Here is an 18,811-nt window from a genome sequence, read left to right as displayed (position 1 = left end):
GGGACACAGAGGAGACAGCTAGACCTATTCTGGAAGTCAGAAGAAGCTTCTAGAGGACATGACATTTGAGCTGGATGAGACAGGAAGGTTGAGTAGGGATGAGAAGGGTTGAGAAGATCATTTCAACAGAAGGAAGAGTATGTGCAAAGTATGAAGTTTGGACAGAACTTCTTTTCCTTGGTTTCAGAATTTGGAAGTGGCTCTGGGTGGCTGGAGCTTAGAGTAAGAGAAGAAGAGTGTAAAGAGATGGAGAAATCAGCAGGGCCTTGTAGGTTGCACGAATGGTGTTGGATTTTATCCTGAATGTAATTGGGAATAATTTGAAGTGTCTCAAGCAAGAAAGACAGAAATGTAGCTCCACGGGAACAGGCATCTTGGTCCTGATGTATCTCAGGCATCTACAACACTGTCTGACACAAAGTTATCGAAAGAGATGTGCTGAATACATGAGTGTGTCTGTACATCAGGAGCAAATATGGAGCCTTCCAATGCCACTGCCAAGACAAAGTTGATTTTAAGCTTGTATCATGTCAGCCCTATTACTCTACAATTCTTTTTTCGAAATTTTATTTGGTTCTTATTTTTTACATAATTTTTCGTATAGATGAGGAAAACTGGAGATACCAGTTCAGCTATAGATTTAAGAGTCATAGAGAAAGCGGAATTCCTCTGGAATTTGAAAAAGAGAAATATAAATATACATCAAGACTTTTTAGAATCACAGGTGATAGATTCATCACACCTTTGCCATCTAAAATTCCAAGATAGGGACTTAATTTCCTCTCAGAACAACAAAAATAATTCAGCCAAAATCTTTATATATTAAAAACAGTCAAAAGAGCGCTTCAGTAATTTACTAATGTAAAAGAATGGATTTGCTGTTAACTTTTCATGACTTAATTTTTTTTCTAGCCAAACAGAGAAGAAGGATTCTCTTTAAATGACTATGTAGAACCAGGCCTGACTGTTCCCAGGGCAGTGGTGTAGATGACCAGGTCAGATGCCCTGGGTTTAGTCATGGCTCTGCCACTTAGTGGCTGTGCCACATTTGGCAAATTCCTTAATTCCTCTTAGCCTCAGTTTATTCCTCTGTAAAACAAGGATAATAACTGAACCGACTTAATGGAATTCCTATAAGAACTAAATAAAACAGTACGTATAAGAGCTCTCTGCTCACTGCCTGGCACGCAGTAGCACCTCAATGAAAGTCAGCTGCTATTATTGTTCTTAAGTTTTCTTTCCAGGAAGTATTTTCTATGTCTTCAAAATAATTTGGCACTGAAAATAGAATGTTTTTCATTTTATTTTTTATTGAAGGGCCGTCAATTTATTCTACAATTCTTCTGTTGCCCATTCTCCCTTAATCTTCACAGAAGTTTCAGCCCATTTGCCACCGTTTGGCTCACACTGCCCTGATTCTAAGCATTTTCTCATCCACATTTGCTAAAACCATGTATTCTTTGTCTTGGAAAAATCAGAAATTCAATCACTAATTTGTAATATATGAGACAGTTTCATTATTACCCGTAGGAATAAATGTACTTTATCTTAATTACCATTATAATTGCCTTCGCAGACTACTGTATAGCCCTCTGCAGACTGCTCAAAGTAAAGCCCAGTTAAAAGTTTTTAAGTTTCGTAATCTGGGTTCTTCGGCTATAAGGGGAGATTTTTAAGCATGACAGTATCATGTGTATCATTTCTTACCACCTGTCACTTTAAAATTCAGGTTGCTCTGAGTAGAGAGTGTTCCCCGAGGGCAGAGGCTGTTTTTTTCTCATCCTTGTGTCACTAATCCCCATCAGACTGCAGGGCACATTGTAGATGCTCAGTGCATGTTTGTTGAATGAAAGTTGAACCATCAAAACATACTTGCCGAAGGCCCTCTGAGAAGGCAATTTCATTCAGGAGTCAGGACACACACATAAAAGAAAAATAATACAAAGTAGTAAAGCCTGGAGACGTGGAGGCTGTCCCCAGAGTACTAAAACTGTCCCGGAGAGCTGCACCCTGCAGGACCCCAGGCCACAGTCACACTTTCAGAAAGAGAGGTGAGACACCAGATACGCGTTTTCTGCTTGTTTATACGTTGCATATACTCAGGAAAGGATTATACTTGACTTGCCAAATTAAGGAAAAGAGAGAAAAGGAAAAACATCTAAAAGTGGATTTTACTTGCTCCTATCTTTTACCTAAAGGCAGAATTACCTAAAACTTGTTAATCGAAACAACATAAATGGTAAATGAAGCAAATGCTGGGTGGGTTACTATTTAGCCATAGTCTAAAAAGCATTATCATGAGTATGTTTACTATTGTTTACAAAGCAAAATGATTTTTTAACCCATCTTTCTTTTTTTGTTTTGTTTTATTATGAAATCTTTGGAGAATGGCACCTACAGAAAGAATTTTGGACTCGGATTCAGAACACTTGAATTCTAAGCCCAATTCTGCTTTTAAATAGCTATGTGATTTGGGATAAGTCTTTTTACTGAGGGCTTTGGTTTCTTAGCAATAAAATGAGAGTATATTCCTAGATAATTACCGAGTTCCTTTTAGGGACTAAATTCAATGACAATCATTCTATTGGTCTACAATTTACAACTATAAAGCAAGTGACAAATAGAAGTTTTTGGAAGAGTCAAACTTCAGGTGAGAGACCTCTCGATTCATTATGTCTTTAGGAATTCTATTCCTTCTCCATACAATCAAAAGAGAAAGCAGTCTGAGGGATACAAAAGAATAATGCGTCGTCATTACTATGATTGAACAGAAAAAGCCCCAGAGCTGGCTTGCTGCTGTATAAATCACAAAATTAAAACTTTGTTATGGACATATCCATATTCTAAGAACAGTCTTTTCCCATAAGATGTTTCTAGTGATTATTGATCACATCACACAGAAAAAGAGATGTGTCTCTTTTAGTTAACATTAGTTGTATCAGTCAGTTTTTGGGTGCATGCAAGAAAAGGAAATCCAGGTATCTAATCAAAAAGGTGGGAAGGACACTGGAGGTTCCCAAGGCTAGGCTTGGAGAACCGGCAGAAACCTAAAGACGTCTGGAGATTGCTTAGTTCAGGCTACAAAGGATCCATGCCCTATCGATTAAGGAAACATTTCCCCAAAGCTCCCCAGTGAACTTTCATTTGTATCTAATTGGCCAGGATTGTGTCGCATGTCCATACTGACACCCATCACTGTAAAGGGGAATAGAATTGCAACTGACTTAGATGAGAAAACATGCACTATTCCCCACCCCTTGCAACTAGAGAAGAGCACAGGAACCATGGCCCCCCAGTACACTGGGTTTCTTTAGCAAGGAAACAGTTGAGGTAGAGGAGATGTCTGCTCTGTAAGCAAACAGTGGTCCACAACACCGACAAACTGTGAACATCCCTAAGGTATGCTCACAGTGCACACAAGTGCAGGTCTTCATGAAGCATAAGTCATTAGTATGCCAAGGGACTAATTTGTCCTGTCCTGAACATCACAGCTGCAAAGGTAAAGGAAGATGACATTCCTACAGCCCAGTGGAGTGTGACCAGAGGAAAACGGGAGCTCGAAGACCCACCCCCAGACAATAGCCACAGCCAATGGAAGAGCCAAAGTTTCCTGCTTTACTCTGGCCCTCCACTCTCATTCTTTCTTTATTTCTTCTACCCCATAAACACATACTTCTGACATAGAATCCAGGGGGATGAAAATAGACGTTCCTTTGAAACAGCAGCTCTTTGTAAGGAAAATATCCACCTAAGTATACGTGTCTTGTATGTATGCACATGTATACACATACACCTGTGTTCACGTATGTGTGTGTGCTTTTATACTACAAATAAAACACGTAGAAAATGGAAGCAAACAAAATGGGAAAAATTTTAAATCATCCAAAACCCTCCAGCCAGAAATAAACACTGTTGATATAAGATTGTATCATTTTGTAGTTAAAAGCTCCTTTTCACATCAATGTTTTATTTCACCAAAGAAAATTAATTCAAAACACAGATTTTTACATTGCCACAGACTCAGTTTTCAATATCTTTTCTAAATTTCACTATTAAAAATGTGAAAACAACTCCTTTGTCAAAACTTCCACACAAGTTGCATCACAATTCGATGGAAATAATCAAGCAAAATAAAATGAAACACAAATGGTTCCTTTGTAAATAGCAGTCCTGGCACCACTGCTCTGACACTGTGCTAGAAAGTTATTATGAAACACACCATAATATAAGTTCTGACTCACCGCATTTTATCACCCAATCTATGAGGATCAGAGCTTTCCCCAGAGCAGCTGTATCGCTAAGCCAGATGTTCCACTGGCGCCTTTTCATCCTGGACCACTCTAGTATTGCCTGGCTCCTTCTCTCCACCCCATTTTTGTGCCAATCCACTACCAACCCAGCAACAATGTGACATTAAACAGGAATGATACCCTGCAGCACTCTTTGAAAATGGAAATGAGAGTCTTCATTAATTTAGAAAATCCAGGACTGCATGTGAAACTTTTCTGCAATAATTTCTCTCCCTGATTAAATCAATGACTAAACCAGTACTCACGGTCATATTATCCAGATCATATGCTTTGATCACTTCCTCTGGTTAAAAGCAAGCACTTGTTCTTTCACTCTCAGGGTCTAAAAGGCAAAGAGGTAAGTTCAGATTAGCACAAGTAATGCTCAGTCCCCACTGAAATCTGGGAGAACACAATTCCTTATGGTCCAACTGTGCGGCCCTGAGCAGCACGTAAATGCTAATGGGTTGTGGAGAGACACGGACCAAGCTGCTGAAGGAGACCTTGGCCCAGTTACAACATAGATGCAGTGCCGTTGTGTGTGTCCTGTTAACCGCCAACATCTGTTCAGGGGCCCCTCCTTCCAGAGCTATAGTATAAGGGTGTTTATAATAAGGGTATGGAAACATGGTACCCTGTGGTCAAAATCTTTCATCTCCATGCAAACACAACCTCATAGATGATTTTGTAAATTTAAAAAAAAAAATGAGTTGGGAGGGTGGAGTGAGAAGAAGCTGCTTTACTGAAATGGCAAAAAGTTAAGCACTTTAAAAAATCTTTTATGTCATCATCCATTGCCACAGTATTAAGACTAATAAATAGTGATGAAGTCTAGGGTTGCTGACCATAAGAGTAGATTTTAAAATACAGAGTTAGAATAATAATCACAGGCGTGTGTTTATATATATATGTGGCGGCTTCCCTTAGTGTCAGGTTTGATGTGTGATGTCAGAGGGTTGTCTGTAATTCATGCCTCATAGCAAGACAGGTCTTTCTGTGTCAGAAACCAAATGTGAGACTACCTGTTCTTAAACATCAACATGCCGCTTGTCACCTGAATTTAAATTGTGTATTATTCATCTGTGGTTCAGCAGGCTGATTATTTTTAGAAAGGCATTTAAAGTAAAATGGCACCTGGGTATATTTAGAGTGGCCTACAGCTGGAATCTAACCACCACAGACAGCATTCTGGCATTTGCTTGAGGAAGATATAATTCTCAAAAGGCAGGGGTCAGCAGCAGCAGGCCACTAAGAACTGCTGCAGGAACTCACTGATTCCCGGCAGCTCTGGCTGGTGTCTTGACACCCTGGAAGCTTTCCCAGATAACTTGGCTGAAGCAGACAGAGCACCGTGTACGCCCTTGCTCATATGCATTTCCATGTGCTGATAACGGAAGATGAGAACAAGGGAGGACAGGAGCTTGGATTTGATTTTGCAGGGAGCAGAGCAACACTGTTCATTCAGTCAGTCACCCACCAAGTACTCACTGGGCATTTAGTATGCCCCTAGCTTTATATTAGATGCTGGAGATACAACAGTGAGGGAAAACAAATATTCCCATGTTTTCGTGAAGCACAAAGCTTAGTGGGTAAGATTAACATTAATCAAATAATCATATAAATAAATAAAACATTTCTACAAGAGAAACATTGCCAATGAAAAGTTTACGGTACTGTTGGAGCAGACAGGAGGGAAATTTGGCATAGCCAAGAGAGGGCATCCCTGGGGAGGAGAAGCTTTTCAAGTCTAAAAAATGAGTAAAAATTCTTAAGTGAAGGGAGAAGGAAATCATTCCACACACTTGGAATCATATGTGCAAAGGGCCCTGTACAGAAGGAGCATGCACATTTGGGGGACTGGCCAATCCGTGTGGCTGAAGCAGAGACGGGGAGGACAGGCTATTTAAAGATGAGCTGAAAGAGGTAGGAAGAGTCCCACCACTTGAAAAAATAGCCTCGTAGCCCCTATCAAGGGCTCATATTCTCAGCCATGCAGACAAAATTGGTGCAAGCATACTTTAAAAAGAGGTAATGGGTAAGCTTTTTTTTTTGTTTTATTCACTAGTTTGTTATATTTTTTAGGTTCCACATAAGTGATATCATACAGTATTTGCCTTTCTCTGTCTGACTTATTTCTCTTAGTAAATGCCCTCCAAGTCCAGCCATGTTGCTGCAAATGGCAAAACTTCATTCTTTTTTATGGCTGAGTAGTGTTCAGTTGTGTGTGTGTGTGTGTGTGTGTGTGTGTGTGTCTCACATCTTCTTTATCCAGTCAACTACCGGATGGACACTTAGGTTACTTCTGTACCTTGGTTAATGCTGCTATGAACACTACACCTTTTCAAATTAGTGTTTCTGTTTTTTGGGGTTTTTTTTCCAGATATATACCCAGGAGTGGAATTGCTGGGTCACATGGTAGTTATATTTTTAGTTTTTTGAGAAATCTCCATATTGTTTTCCACAGTGGTTGCACCAACTGACACTCCCAGCAACAGTGTAAGAAAGTTCCCTTTCCTTCACATCCTCACCAACATTATTTGTGTTCTTTTCTAAAAAATACAACAAACTAGTGAGTAAAATAAAAAAGAAGCAGACTCACAGACAGAGAGAGCAAACTAGTGGTTACCAAGAGGGAGTGTGAAGTGGGGGGAGAGGCAATATATTGGTAGGGGATTTTTAAAAAAGGGGTTGTTCTGGGATTATATGAAATCATATGTGTGACACTTTTCAAAATTATAAAGCACTATAGAACTTAAAGAATCTTTCATTCAATTAGAAAAAGAAGTAATGAGGGCATATAGAAGAAACTGAAGTCAACATATATTGATTTGCTAGCGTTCTGTGCATGGAACAATGCTGGGTTCTGAAAAAGATGCTGAAGGAGTTTGTAGTACGTAAGCATTCCAACCAATAGACAGTGGATTATGCCCCATGTTGTGAGAGAACATTTTTAAATAATATAAATATTCACTTGAAGACAAGATCAAAGAAGATGACAAGAGAAAATGGAATCTGGGAAAAACTTCATGGAAAAAGTCTGATGAACAGTCAATAGAATTTCTACCAGTAGAAATATAGGGCATGGGGTTGGTACCACTGACAAAGATGCCACTGTGAGCAAAAAAGCCACACACCAAAAGTAGACTATGTTCTTCATCTTCAGGAAAAGTGGTAGAAACTCCACTTTGCTTCCAGGTTGTGATGCAGGTTACGCAGAAAGATGGTGCCACACAGTAGAATCTTACATTTATATAATGCTCTACACTTTCATTAAACTTTTTACTTTATAATCTCAATAAATCTCCAAATTAATACTATGAGGGAATATTAAAGGAAGCTTAGCAACTGTTTCCACTTTACTGAAATCTAGAGGGGATAAATCATTTGTCCAAGAACACACAATGCTAGTGATTGACCCAGGATTAAAGCACAGGTCACAAGTTTCCACTCCTCTGATTCACAAAATTCATTCATTCAGAATCTGTCTTTATGATTTTGCCACATCTGCAATCACTTTACTGTTGTATGTATACATAATGAATTCTCTTTCAATTATTCTTTTTCCCTAAAAGATGCTTTAAAAGGAATTTTTATATCACTTCCACAAATGGAAAACCAATCATTTGTCACAAAATACAGATAACCATAAACATATTTTAAAACAAACAATTCTTTAGATATTATTGCCTTTAAAAGAGCCTGAGACATGAACATTTCTTTGTTAAAAAGAGTGATTAGCAAGTATTATAAAGTATTGTTTAAAAGAAAACACACTGGTGAGGATATGGAAAAATGGAAACACTCAAATGTCCCTGGCGGGCAGAGTATCAACCGGAACAACCACAGTGGAGAGCAATTTGGCGATGTTTACAGTTTGTGTGTGCACACGCGTGCATCTGTGTATACACACATGCACATATATAATGCATATAAATATATATAATATATTTAAATATATATACATACGTAAAATATTTGTGGATATATATGTGCATTATTTTGAGCACAGAAATTCTACTTCTAGATGTATACCCTAGAACAGGGGTCAGTGAGCTTTTTCCTGTAAAGGGCCAGATAGTAAATATTTTAGACTTTGCAGGCCATACAGTGTCTGGAGCACCCACTCATCTCTGCTATGAGAGTACAAAAATGGCCACAGATAATAAGTAAACAAATGAGCATGACTGGACTCCAGCAAAACTTTATTTATGGACACGAAAATGTGAATTTCATAAATTACATGCTATGAAATATTACTCTTATTTGAATTTTCTCAACCTCTAAAAAATGTAAAATTCCTTCTTAGTTCACAGGCTATACAAGACAAGTGTTGGGCAGGATGTGGATGGCTGGGCTTTATTTTGCTGTTTCTCCCCTAGAGAAATTCACCTGCATGAGGATAAGGAGAAATGTACAACCAGACAATGTTTATCAGGAGTGTGTTTTGAATAGCAGACCTTAGTTTAGGTTCCCAAGCATGGATCCTGAAACCAAGATTTGCATTCACATAGTTTATCTGGGAGGTGATTCCAGAGAAAACAAATGGGGAAGTGAAGATGTGAGATAGGGAAAGACAGGAAACCAAAGGGCCCACGACCAGCAAATTGCCACCACAGGCAATGGAGGCAAATAATGGTGGGAAACACACCTAAGGGTTCTTGCATAAGAGGTGTGAAAAGAGTTCACGTATTTTTCCACTAAATTCCTGTCCATCATTTCCATGTCGAATAAAGATGGCTTCAGGCTCCCTGGCATTTCAACTTGCCCTGAGTGCAGGCTGAGTGAGCTCTGAGTTTGTCAGAACAAAACCCCTCCAGCACAGTGTCAAGGGAAGCACACTTCAGCCTGAAGAAGTGAATGCCAAGGGTGTAAAGGCAAAAACAATGGCATATGCTAAATAGCAAAATTTATAAACAGGAACCTGAAACTGAATAAATTGTCATTTGTTCATAGAAAGAAATATTGCATATCAGTTCAAATAAATGATGTAGATCTACATTTGTTAAGATAGATACATTTGAACACATGATATTGAGAAAAATGAGATTTTATCATAGTATTTACAATATGCAACATTTATATGATGCTTAAAAGAATGCAAAACATAGCAAATTTAGAAATAACAGGTGCATTTGGAGAACAGGGGAAGGAAAAAAATGAAAATTACACGGAGGACCTCAGCTTTAACCCTAGTGTCTTGTTTAAAAAAAATGGAAAAATATTACATATGAAAAATCTAGGTTGGTTACATATATCTTTATATTAATATTTTTATATTTTTCTTTGTATGTTTGGAATTTCATAATTAAAAAATGTTTTAAAGAAATGTGTCAATCTATAAATCTAGGTTGATCTTGTCAAAGGAGCCAACCTCTAGAAGGCGGCAATGAATTAGTCATGCAAAAAAAAAATCTTGAGAGTATTTGGTGTGGAACTTTTCAATATTTAGCGTTTTTAGAAATGTCATTGACTTTGGTAGAGGAGCATTGTTTGGAAATGAAATGTGTAAATAACTTTTTATAATAAATTAGCTGCAAAGATTAAGCCAGTAATTAGCAAAATACCTTGACAAGAGCAAGCACTGTACAATGTAAACTAGTACAATTGTTACTAAAAGAGTGATTTTTGAAATGTTCAAATACTTGGTTGGTGTTAGTTGTTGAATATTTATGGAAATGAATGCCTTGTCTTTTGTCAAAACAAAACAGAACTTCTTGTTTTCCTTTAATCATCTCTTTCATGATAGGATTTCAGTTTTTGATAAAATTTCATGTATATTTTAATCATTTTGAAGTATCAATAGCTGAAACCTTTTAAAATATTGAATGTGCTTTGTACATAATTATTTATGGCAAAGATAATAAAAATATTTCTAACAAATACATTATGCTAGCAGTGCTCTAAGTGCCTTGAGTATATAATCCATACAATCTTATTCAACCTTATTATGTAGGCGTATTACTGTAGGTAATGTAGGTAATGCAGGTGTAGGTGTATTACTGTCCCTGCTTAGCCAGTAGGGATAGTGGAAACAGCTCAGTGTGACTTGCCCGAGAATATAAAGTTAGGACTTGGGGTGGCTAGACATTTGAAATGAGTCCTGTTAGTTTATTAAAAGAGTCTTCACCCTAAGTCACTACAGTATCCTACAAGTGCCCCCACCAAAAGAAAAACGTTTGTAAGTCAAACTTTATCATATAAAGTGAGGAAACATCAAATTTTATTTTAACATTTCTCAAAATAAGTTGGCCATTACTAGATTTTGGAAATCTTTTGGGTCATAAACATTCCATTATAATGTTTTATTGTAAGAAGATTTAAGTATTTGCCATAATTCACTTTCACAGAACCAGCTGCACACGTGGAACGTTCACATGGTCAAGTACACTGTGCAGGAGGTCTAAGACAATTTAGTGTACTCCTGGCTGCCATGCATTCAAAGGAGCTTCACTTTAAGAAAACACTCACTCTGAGTATCCGTATTTGGAGACCTAGGATTCCACCAGTGAGAATGGTGCTGCCTCTGGCATTCACAGAACACTTCAGCATCTGGCCAGTGTCTGACCATGTCCTGCTCCTTGCCAAGGGCAAAAAGTGCTAACCGTATCGGTGCAAGGCCTAGCAGTATTGTGGCAGTAACAGGTGAATGGGTGTCGGGCTGACTCAGGACAATTCCACAGGTTTTGGACGGGCTAGTCCTGACCTTTGACTGCTGTCCCTGCCTCTCACCTGAGATATGACCCTGCAAGCTATCTGATCAAGTGTGGTGTGCTGTTCAATCAACTGTTTTGTGGTACTAACAACCCTTAACTCTTTGTGGCTTATAACAACATTTATTCCTTTACATTAGGGGTGCAGGCCAGCTGCGGGTGTATTGGTTATGTGGGTAATGAAGTATGGGCTCACCTAGGCTGAGCGGGGGCCCCTTGGCCAGCTCCATATTTTTACTTATCTTGGGATCAAGACTAAAGGAGCTGCCACTGCCTAGGGCATGGTGTCCGCCCAGTAGAGAGCAGATGGTCAAAGGTGGACAGAAACAAACTACACAGGCTCATTTAAAGCTTCCACTCAGACATGGCTTACCTCCTATCCACACATACTCCACTGACCAAAGCACATCATGTGACCACGGACAAAGTTAATAGGGCCGGGGTGTATGTTTCACTTATAGGGACGATACTGAGGAAATTGTGGCAAAGGGCAAGCATGTAAAATCCTCCCTAGTGGGAGGAAGGTGATAACTGGGAACAATAGTAGGATAAAATATTAAAGAAGGAATAGAAAAAATATACACACACATGCATATGAAGTCATATATAAATTTATAAGTACTGTAGTAATCTATCATTCAGCTGGTAAAAAAAATCACTTTTCTAAAATTGTAGCGCGCAAAAGTACAGTAATATTTTGGGAGAAATCTCAATGCCCCTCCCTCTTACATTTCCACGTAGAGGGACTTCCAGCCTCTCTCAACTGCCTCGCTCACTGCTCCCAGGAGAGGGAATGATGTGCATTTAGAAGTGCCTGGAGTGCACACTCAGGTCCTCTGTGCTCCTCCCTTTTGAAGCCGCCCTCCTAGTGGGAGAGGATATTCTGGTCTCTTCTCCTGCGTGATGCAGGATGCCAGGCCCTGTCTAGCTGAGCCAGTGACTGGATGGGCAGATTTTATTTAGAGTGAGATTCTTAGCAAGCCCAGGTAGCCGCACACCTAGTCGTGTCTTCAGTCCATCTGTTATTACTAATTTGAGGTCATCTGTCCGACTTCCATGTTTATTTGTCACTTGGTTCCACTCTTAGGCAGGGAAGAAGAGTGTTCTTTATTGGCTACCTCTCAAAACACTAGTAATAATAATAACAATAGTTCAATTGGGGGGGCGGTAATTTATTTTATTTATTTATTTTTATTTTCGGTGAAGGTACCAGGGATGAACCCAGGACCTCGTGCACGCCAAGCACATGTTCTATCGCTTACACCTACAATTTAAGTATATGATCTCATTTAATTGACACAATGAGCCTGAAGATTAAGTCCATTTTATAGTTGAAAAAACTGAGCCTCAGAAGAGCTACGTGATCCTCTCAAGTCACAGCTAATACACTGGTAGACTTGAGTTTCAAAGGCAGGTTTATTAGACGCCAGAATATACACGCTCTGTCCTAGCCTGGCCAGGCTCTGTGCACGGGGAGGGCTGGGGAGGAGAGCAGGGAAGCTATGATGACGCAGTGCCTGGGATGTTAGGTATTTTTATTTTCCTGGTTTTCTTGTCTCTCTGCAAATTGTATTGTTAATAATTTGGACACGTTTTACTGTAGAGCTTTTTCATCTCTATGTGAATTGTGGTAATTTATTAGTATAGCTCTGATTTATTAGTATAGCTCTGACAGTAGTGGTAAGATAGGGTTTAAGTCAAAGAAATTTTCATTAGTGCAATTTTACAGATATACTCCTCTTCTGATATAAGGATATGCTCACACAGAGAGGAATAATGATTTCTCTGCAGATTCTGGTTCAAGGAGAGCCACCTGGATCCTGCACAGTTGTCTATAACACATAAGCTCTTCAATGACTATTTTCAAATTGTGATAATTGGATCTATGACTTCTCTCCATATAATTATAGAGGTCTTGGATTTTGCCAGAGTTATGGTGAGAAAATTTTCACCAGTGACAGATGGTGGGATTTTTGTCCTTTACCTGATATTTTGATATTTACCTGATCCTTTAGAAAGGAGGTTTATGCATCCTTTCAGGCTTCCTGGTTTTAATTGATGATAATATGATATCATGTCTCTTTTTCTTTCAGCCCTGAGATTAATATAGGGTATTCCTGAATACTTCTCGTTCACATAAGTGCTATTATCTCAATATCTTGATATAGGGAAACACCACAAATCTCAATTCCTTCTGCCCTTTTCTCTGTGATACTTGTCAAACCGATATTGAAAATGAGCTTCTGACCTTTTTTTCTCCCACACTGTTTCTAATAAAGATGCTGCCACACGGCCGTATCCTAGTAACTAGGTTTTACAGTGAGAAAGACGATTAAGAAAGAGTCCAAGATAGGGCTGATCTCAACCATCAGCAAAGGTAATTTGCTAGTCTTGCTCTCTTTTTCAATTTCCTTAATTTAGATGAATAACTGCTCCAAGCTTAATGTCCTTTCTGATAAAAATACTGTCCTATACACCCAAATTAGCATATTTGCTTTTGATTACCTTGCAGAACTCTATTTGCTCTCTTTTCTGAAAAGCTTAATAATTCATATAAGGCTCCAGAGGAACAAAATCACTATGTGTGGCTGAAAAATCCCAACTCCCCTGCTGAGGTTAAATGACAGGCTTCAAAGAACTTTTTAAATAAATTATCAAGACAGGCACTCACTCCATCTTGCCTCTGAACTGCTGCATAAGCATTTCCTTAGCCATTTGAATTTGCAGAGACGTAAAAAGTCAGTAGTCACACAGGCAGGTACAAGAGACCAAGACGTTCCCATTTCTCACGTGGGAGTCCTCAAGCTTAAACCGAGAGCATGAAATTGGATAAGGGAACAAAATGCACTCTTCTCAGGCAGATTTGAGGAGCAGAGAGGTAGAACATACAGGGACCCTGGAGAAGGACCCTGTGCCCTTGGAGCTGTCTCCTGGGCAGAAGAGGAGGGGCTTGGGGAGAAAGGCCTGAGTGGGCTTGTGGCTGTGTCACAACATGACATTTTTGCTGTCCAGGTCACAGAGGAAGATGGGCACCTCCTCCCAGCCTGAGCTTGGCGTGCCTCTGTCGCCTAGGGTCATGGAAGCTACATTCAGGCAGAAGCCTGACAGCACTAGGTTGTGAACAAGGAGGTGGGTTTGCCAACACCACTTCTCTCTCCTACGTGCTGCTCTTACTGAATTCTAGCAGCTTTAATGATGGCAGCTCTCTGGCGGACGGTTCGTGTGAGTCAGATCCGACATGCAGTCGGATTCGCTCATCATGAGAATCACACTTCTCCAGAACATTCTTTTACTGCAAGGTGCCTAAAATTAATTTCTCAGAAATGTTGTAAGCCCTTCCTAGAGGTATATTTTTTAGGACTCTGGTTGTAGTTGTTTTTCTCTTTCTTTTGGTAACGTCAGCCCACCCCACACTAACTTGAGACTAGGGACCCCACACTGGCCAGTATTTCAACTACAGTGGGGTTCCTTTCCTAAATGCTTCAGACATCTGCTCCTTTTCTTTCTTCCTTTACTGCAAAAGGGCTCCATATGTCTTGGTTTATCACAGTATGTTCACAGCCACAGCAGATTAAACAATGCCAACTGAGATCCATATGGCAAAATATGAAAATTCAAATCAAATGTATACCTCTATAATGCAATGTTTCCTGAACTTTGGTTGTTCACGTAGTACCATCCTGATTTTTGTCTTGTCTGCATTCCACCTGCAGTATGAGTTATTTGAGATTTTTCATTAAGTTGACTCACATTTTTACTTCTGAAAACTAATTTCAAAAGAAGCTACCATAAGTGTAACATATTGCTCACCATAAATTAAAAGAAAATACGAAATAAATAGATAATCACTAGAATATAAAAATTTTCATTCTCCTGAATATCATCATGCAAGCCAACAGTGGTCACATATTGTATTTTGGAAAACTCTAGTACATAGGTTTATAATTTACAAATTCCTCTAGTATACATTAATTCATTTGATTTTCAAAAATATCCTCTGAAATTGGCAAAGCAGATACAGTCATCCCCATTTTAAAGATGGGAAATAGGCACTGGCTTCAAAAAATAGTTTTCTAGCCATAAGAGACCTTAACATTGCTTTTATTTGAGGCCCAAGTTTTCTAATTTCTCACAGTTGATGTGTGACTTTCCCAGGATCACTTGTGGTCTGAGTCTAAAATTTTAAAACAATGCCTCTTTTAATTAGTTCCATGAATATCATAAAAAAAATCCTTCTTGTGACTGTCCACATTTTGAATGCACTAAAACTGTGTCAAATGATGTATCTGGAATAATTGATAGTTGATTGAACACTGAAAAATTCTTTGTAACACCAAAATTTTATTTGGTAAGGGAGTGGGGGGGTATAGCTCAAGTGGTAGAGTGCATGCTTAGCACGTACAAGGTGCTGGGTTTAATGCCAGTGCCTCCATTAAATAAATAAACTTAAATAAACCTCCCCTAAAAAATGAAAAAAAAAGAGAAAAAATTTTTTATTTGGTAAGGCAGGTGGCATTTTTCTTTTCATTTTGCAAATAAAAAAAACACTTGCCTCAAATCAAAATTTTTTCCATCAATTAGAAACCAAAAAGTTAAAAATTTTAAAAGGCTCAAATAGAGTTTAAGATTGTGTTTTATAAATTACATTGGAAAACAGCCCCATTATGTGAAATTCCTAATACTAAAAATATATAAACTACTTAACTGGGATAAAATGCCTTAATGATTTCTTCACTAAATTAATGAAGAGGTAAATTATAATCATCCATAGCAAATAGTCAACCTAAAATTTCAGATAGATATTTAAACATGAGACAACACTTACTCCTCTTACTAGTCAAAAGAAATAGAAGATATTACAGATACTCAACACAAATATCCATACGAAAGAGATTATGCCACTGAATATTACTTTAATTCATGCTACAAATATGTTAACAAATACCCATTACTTCTAAAAATCTAATTTAGTTTATTTATGAATATAAATGTAATAAAGGGAATTTAAATTTTTTTTAACTGATAGAGAAGAATATCAAATGAATATTTCTCCTCTCCTTCCACCCTCCCTCCTCTCAGTCCCACTTTCTACTCTGCACCCCAGAGATAATCCCTGTTAAGTTCCTTGTATACTGTTCTAGAAAAATTTCAAGTGTATTTATATTCTTTGGTTTTAGGCAGATGAAATCTGAAAATACTTATATCCACACTATTTTGATTCACTTTCTCTTGATATCAGATCTCTTTTAATATTATCGTATCTAAATCTTTTGTGTTCTTTTAATGATAGCCAAGTGTTCCATTGAATGTACGCAACCATTTTATCAGCGGTTGGCAACTTTTTCCTTCAAGGGTCATAGAATAAATATTTCAGGCTCTGTGAGCTACGTGGTCTCTTTCACAATTACTCAACTCTGCCACAGACAATAACTAATTGATGGGTGTGGCTATACTCCAATGACACTTTACAGAAACAGGATGCAGACTGGTTTTGGCCTGCAGGTCACAGGTTACGGACCCCTGCTTTGTACCATCAGTCATGTGGTGGAGATGATTATTTCCTGTTTGTTGCTATTAAGAACACTGCTGCTATGGAGCTCTATCATGCATATACGCTTCCTTGGTCAAGGTAGAATGAATCCACTAGAGAGTACTTAAAATATTGCTTTAAAAGTGAGAAGACAATCTTGTATATGCTGGGCTTCTTTCCATTAAATCCCTCTGGTCTCTTTATGGACAAACGGATGTCTTCTGTCTGGGCCCTTTTATTTTTTGATCTGGCCTCCTTCCTACCCTAACAATGGCTAAGGGAAAACTCCAGAGACTTAAGTCTATTATTGTAACTATTTTCTCTTTCCCCTCATTTGTGTTCTCTAGAGATTCGTGAGAGAGTGTTACCCCTTTGGGAGAGAACTGTCTAATCCAAAGATTACATGCAGAGGGAAACACCTGGAGCAAATCTGAATGGAGACTGAATGAAATGCCTGTCTTTTGGTTTTCTTTTTCTCTTTACACCTCTTTCCATTTTTTTTCTTTATTTTTTTTTCCTGAGACTCTCAGTGACTAGCTGAGCTTATAACCAGAATAGTTCCAGATAATAGAAAGTCTCTGGAATCAGCTTTTAGTATTTAGTTAAAGACTTCAAAGACATTTCTATCAGCTGCTTCAAAGGATACACAAGTTAATATTCTCGCCTGCAGGGTTATTTGGGAAAACATCAGAACATCAGAGCATGTGTTATCACAGAGGACAGTGGGCACAATTCTTCCTCTTCCTTGAGTTAAACATTTATACAATGTCTGGTAAGACACTTTCAGATAGAATTAAACTGGAACCTCTGTTCCTAGAGGCTAGAAATGATCTCATAATCAGCCCCTGCAGACACATGAATTTTGACTCATTTTTGCTTCCTTTATTGCTGAAGTGCTCATAGGGGATGTCATTACTGGCTGGAGCACTTTTATTTCCCTTTTTCACTAGTGCTTGAAAAAATAAAGTCCTTGTGTCCTCAATTCACCATCATCCCATCTGACTTTTAGGCTGAAGTGAACAAATATATTTGTGCTTGAAATTTACTGAGTTTACAACTAAATATCTCACCTTTAGAAAGGACCACTCACCACCTGAAGAAGGTCCCAAATGACCAAAGGAGATATAAGCACCATGAAGATTTGATACCGATATAGCAGTTAATGTTAATCAGAATCTGAAATTCAGCTTGGCTAAAATCCGTTGGATTCTGGCAATGTCACGGTGTGCATGGTTGTGCCTTTTGTAGTGATCTACCTTATCTTAGCCAATGTCACCTGGCACATCCCACCCGTAGAAGGCTACATTCCTTTTGGTGTTCATCTGCTCTGAGCCCGTCCCACTTAACTGGATAATATCTTTCTCTTCTCACTAGTGTCACAAGTCTATGAAGCGCAGGGGTGTTTACTCAAACAAAGAAGATCAGTCCTGGTTACTAATGATCCAGAGAAAAGACACCAGAAATTTTCATCAGCCCCCTGAAATGCATCATTCTTAATTGTATTTGCTACCGTTGCTACCAAAAGCCATGGCATCCCGTAGTACTCTAGTGATCCAGGCATGACCTACACAGAAACTAGGTTTTCTGGGGGCAGTTTCTCAGGAGAGAGCAGAAAAAGACAATGTTTCTCTTCCAGTGTTATAAATATCTCTGGTCTCCCCGCACAAAGCATTATGGGAAACTGGAGAAAGTCTCCCTAGGAGACAGATCCTTTATGTTAAAATCTCGTAATTATCACCAGAAAGAAATCAAGCAGGTGTGAAAAAAAAATGAAATGCTTCTGTCAGGTTAACACAACCAAAGAGTCTGCACAGCTTGGAAATAGTCGCCCTGATGAGCTTGCAGTCAGACTTTGCCAGCGGTACCTGAGGCTAAAAACATACATAAGCGCCTCCAGAAAACCACAAAAGAGGTTTTTGGGTAAGTCCCCCTGTTGACCCAAGAAACCAGTTTTCGATATGGGTTGGAAACATCTAGTTTGACAGTGAATACACATACACACACACACGTGCACGCGCACCCACACACAGAAATCACTGTTTATTATTAATAAATTTGCTCCACACAAATTGCCACAAAGCAGCTGGCCCCAATGTCAAAAGAAGCCGGATGCAGGTGATGAAGCCATCCTTTCCAGCTGCTGTCCACCCAGCCTGCCCCCTGCCACAGCGTAGAAGGCCACAAGCAAGATGTTTGACAACAGTGTTTCACCGTCAGGGCTATCAGGTAACAAAGGCATTGCCAGGAAAGATAAAAATGTGACTAGGTTAACCCAGGGTAAA

General features: G+C 38.7%; 1 long non-coding RNA gene across 2 annotated transcripts in view; it reads right to left on the bottom strand.

Annotated features, from left to right (window-relative positions):
- Positions 1-18,811, bottom strand: part of LOC116280947 (uncharacterized) — a 243,174-nt gene that overhangs the window by 111,198 nt on the left and 113,165 nt on the right. For both annotated transcript variants that reach the window (XR_012073541.1, XR_012073540.1), the window contains exon 3: positions 4,556-4,632. This is a non-coding gene — a long non-coding RNA (uncharacterized lncRNA). The remainder of the gene's footprint in view (positions 1-4,555; positions 4,633-18,811) is intronic.

Source organism: Vicugna pacos, chromosome 6, assembly GCF_048564905.1.
Source record: "Vicugna pacos chromosome 6, VicPac4, whole genome shotgun sequence".
NCBI classification, from domain to species: domain Eukaryota; kingdom Metazoa; phylum Chordata; class Mammalia; order Artiodactyla; family Camelidae; genus Vicugna; species Vicugna pacos.
This window is presented reverse-complemented; position numbering and strand designations above follow the sequence as displayed.